The 4,013-nt window shown below is 35.2% G+C and overlaps 1 long non-coding RNA gene across 8 annotated transcripts in view; it reads right to left on the reverse strand.

Annotated features, from left to right (window-relative positions):
* Positions 1–1,060: 1,060 nt before the first annotated feature.
* LOC149526406 (uncharacterized) overlaps positions 1,061–4,013 on the reverse strand; it is a 12,378-nt gene continuing 9,425 nt past the window's right edge. For 3 of the 8 annotated variants that reach the window (XR_016352030.1, XR_016352031.1, XR_016352029.1), the window contains 3 exons: positions 2,729–2,908; positions 2,482–2,561; positions 1,061–2,364 (listed from right to left, as the gene is read on the reverse strand). This is a non-coding gene — a long non-coding RNA (uncharacterized LOC149526406). Of the gene's footprint in view, positions 2,562–2,633; positions 2,909–4,013 lie in introns of all 8 variants that reach the window. The other 5 variants (XR_016352034.1, XR_016352033.1, XR_016352032.1 and 2 more) reach the window with 4 other exon arrangements.

The raw sequence follows: 4,013 nt of genomic DNA on the forward strand, positions 1-4,013 counted from the left end.
GAGAACAGGCATCTATGCCTATAAAAGATGACCCTCCTTATCCAACAGAAATAAAAAAAACCAGTAATATCTCTCCTTCTTCTTCCTCAAACATCTTCCAAGTTTTCCTTTTAATAACTATTTTCCTGCAAAAAAAATATTATAGAAGTTTAATAATCTTGTTATACTCCGGTGAGTGCTCAGTGGATTGATTTCGTCAGTGCAAAACGCCATCAATCATTGGGCTTCATTGTATTCTTCGAGGTTTATACGCCGTAACTCTTTTGCACACATACAAGTGGGGGCGAATAAAACCTTAAAGATAGTGGCATTGATACACGCTTTGAAGTCAATTTTTAAGTTTTTCAGTTTGGTGTTCTAACAAGGTATTGAGTGTTTTGTTTTTAGAAAATATGGAGGGTTTAGAGAAGCTAGAAATTACGGAGTGTGACAGCATAGAAGAGGTGGTAACAAGGAATATAGAGAAGGAATTAGGGGAAAGCAGAATGAGACAAACCTCGTCGCTCTTTCCCACTAATAGTAATACTATCACTCCTCGCTTTCATGCACTGAGCAAGGTTTCAATAGACAAATGTCGCAAGTTGAGGAATCTGACATGGCTGATTTTTGCTCCAAATCTGACGGCGCTTCAGGTAGGTTTGTGCCCAAGAATGGAAGAAATAGTAAGTGAAGTGAGTAAAGCTGAAAATGTGGTTGGAATTTCGAATCCAAGCCCATTTGCTAAGCTAGAAAGGCTTTGGTTAGAAGTTGTACCTGAACTGAAAAGCATATACTGGGATGCCCTACCCTTCCCATGCTTGAGAGAAATCGCAGTACGGGACTGCCCAAAACTGAAGAAGCTTCCGCTCAACTGTGGCAGTGCAAAGGGGAATCAAATCAGCATTGTAGGAAGAGAAGAGTGGTGGAAAGAGGTTCAATGGAAGGATGAAGTCACTCGATCTACTTTTTTACCCTCTTTCAAACTTCTATCATGATGGAAAGAGCTAGACTGGAAGGATGAAGCCAATCTAAATGCTCTTGACATCCTATTCTAAAGACCACAGAGGAGAGAGGTGCGTGATGTTTCAGAAGCAATTTTTCCTTTATTTTTCTCTCTCTCATATTATCATTGTGTTCAAAGGTGAGATGGCATGCTAACTGTTTGCTATGGTAAGGTCTCTAAAATTCCTATCCTAGTAGCATTTTTATTTATTCATCAATCATTCTAATCTTCTTACAACTACACTAATCGCTTCTGTTTCTTTACTCATTTTAAAAGTTTAAACTATCTCCAACACGACTCATAATAAGATCAGAATCTTCAAATTTTCTATTGAACAAAGAATAATGCAATATCTTCAACGAAATTATGTGGTATAGAAATAGAATTTTGAAGGGCTGGTACTTGGGAATGGATTCTTTTATCATGCACAATCGTCTGCTTGATCTGGTTTACATAAATGACATTGGAAAATTCAGGATTAATGCTCTTAATACAAAATAATCGGTACATTTATGCTACACACCAAATACAGTATTTAAGGCTAATGCATCATAATTATGTGACATGAATTGAATTTCCAAGAATTCAGATGTTATACAAGAAAAGAAAAACAACCTTCTGCATTAATAAAGGCTTCAACATTCTGGTTTACAATGTTAATTCATCTAGTATGGCAACTCTAAATTTTCCTTTCCTTGCTTGGAAGGACCCCGTAATTTTCAATTCTTCATCGTCTTCATTACATGTACAGCAAACACAACATCTTTGGGAACAACTATAGAAGCACTAACAAATTTTTCTGCACGTTTGCATGTCTTCTTATTCTTTTTTGGCGGCAGAGACTGGTGCGTGGACAAGTCAATCAGCCTGATGATAGCTATATGTATTTTGAAATCAACATGGAAAGAAAGGAGGGATGCTGGAAAAGGCTAGAATGGGAGGAGAGGATTTATGTCTAATAAATTTCCAGAGTTATGATCTAGAGAAGCAGAAAACAATGAAGAACTCAAATGCAATAATAGATCACAAAGTGTTGTTGCCTTCTACTCTTCTCATCACAATTTTAGTTTGCCTTGGACCTTTGAGATTGAAATTTGTATGCTCTGTTTTGTGTGGTTGTCTTGCTTTTATCATATCCTAAACTTGATTTGTTAGGCAAAATTTTTATTCATATCTATCATTTGATATTTCTCGACCAAAATGAAACAAGATTTAGACTTGTTTTTATGCAAATCGCTGCTTACTGCATTTTAGTTCTTGTCGTGAGGTTTGCCATCTAAATCATCATTGCTTGCTGCATTTGGTACAGTGAAGGTCAGAAGCTGACTGACGACGAGGCTTGCACTTTTAAACGATAGTTAAACGATAGATACACTTTCTGTCTACATAAAAGAGTTAGTTCTATCAGCTGAATTAGAAAACAAAGAGAAAGGAATGACAAATGAATGGATATCCAGTAATACAGGCAGATACTTTGGGTGCATAATATAAAGTCACACCTTGCATTGACTGTTTAGAGCATTGCACTTGTCAGCTGCTAAGCCCAATCTCCAAAAGGAAAGCTGCAGCATCTGTGTACCTGAGGATAACAAAACCATCAATAATGCCTATTCACATAAGGTTTGCTTACATATGCAAACAAGGTACTTGCCTATAAACAGATTTTCCAACTTTACAGGCAGTTCAACACATACAACAGCAATCTTATGTGCGGTCATGAGCCCAGTGCCAAAACATGGGCATTACCTGCAATCTGAGAGTTCTAAACTTGTCTTCAAACAAGAGTCTCCATGTGGTGTCTGAGGGAATTTTAGAATTGGTTTCACTAGAGTGCCTCCATCTACAAGGGACAAACATAACAGAGTTGCCAATTCAGTTTCATAGATTGTCAAAACTGCGATATTTGGACTTGGGGAGGACACCAATCTGTAGAAAATCACATGACAATAGATATGTAAATTTTCAAAGCTGCAAATGTTCAGAATGTATCCAATCAATAGATGCGATGATAAAATAGACAGTGTCCCAAATGGAGGTATTGAAGGTTTAACAGAGGAATTGAATGTGCCATGCACACAAATAAAAACTGTTTTGGCTCTTGAAAGCCTCTTAATACTGTGTGTAATCAGGCATTGTAAATGTCACACTAACACCAATCACAATCGAACGCAAATGAAGAAGTTAAAAGCAATGGAAACTAGGCGTGCTTGGTCTTACTCTTTAGGAGTTCCTTTCCTTTTGCACAAAACAATAAAAAAGGAATCTGAAGCTTACAATATCCTATTCCTATAATTTCTCGACCAAGATCAGAAGGCTCCTTAATTTTATCTTCTCTTTTTATTTTTTCTCATTCTTGGATCCTTGTTAAATATAAAGCATTATGATTAGGCAAGTAATTTAAGTAAATAAAGATTCCATTATCGAAACTATGAAAACAGACACGGGTTCTTGGACACCCTGTTTTGGGTATTCGGACCTATTTGACTGGATACGTAGAATTCCAACAAATTTGAGTCGGGTTTAAATAGAGAGTTCGCTACCCGTTTTAAATTTCGGAATATGATACCATATGTATGATACCATATCATCTCTAAAAAAATTATGAGTGCTTTAAGTTTTTTAAATTATTAGTTTATTCAATTTAAAAATTCATTTGTCATTAATTATGAGTGAATTTTAATTTTAATTTTAATTTTATAATTATTAATAAATTGCAAATATCAAATTTGGTGTAAATTTCTTTCTTACTTGGATTAGGTTTGGGTCAGGTATAGATGAACTAGATAGATTTGAAAAATCGAATATTTAATTTAACAGGTTCGAATATATAAAGAATATTATTTATCTAATTTGAGCAAGATTCGGTTATTAATAACTTTTAAACAATAATAATGCATTTATAAGATTTGAATATTTAGATAAATGATAACAACCTTCATTACATGTACAGCAAACACAACATCTTTGGGAACAACTATGGAAGCACTAACAAATTTTTCTGCACGTTTGCATGTCTTCTTATTCTTTGGGC

The sequence above is a fragment of the Theobroma umbraticum genome, unplaced genomic scaffold, assembly GCF_002168275.2.
Source record: "Theobroma umbraticum cultivar Fairchild unplaced genomic scaffold, ASM216827v3 scaffold_228.0, whole genome shotgun sequence".
NCBI lineage: Eukaryota > Viridiplantae > Streptophyta > Magnoliopsida > Malvales > Malvaceae > Theobroma > Theobroma umbraticum.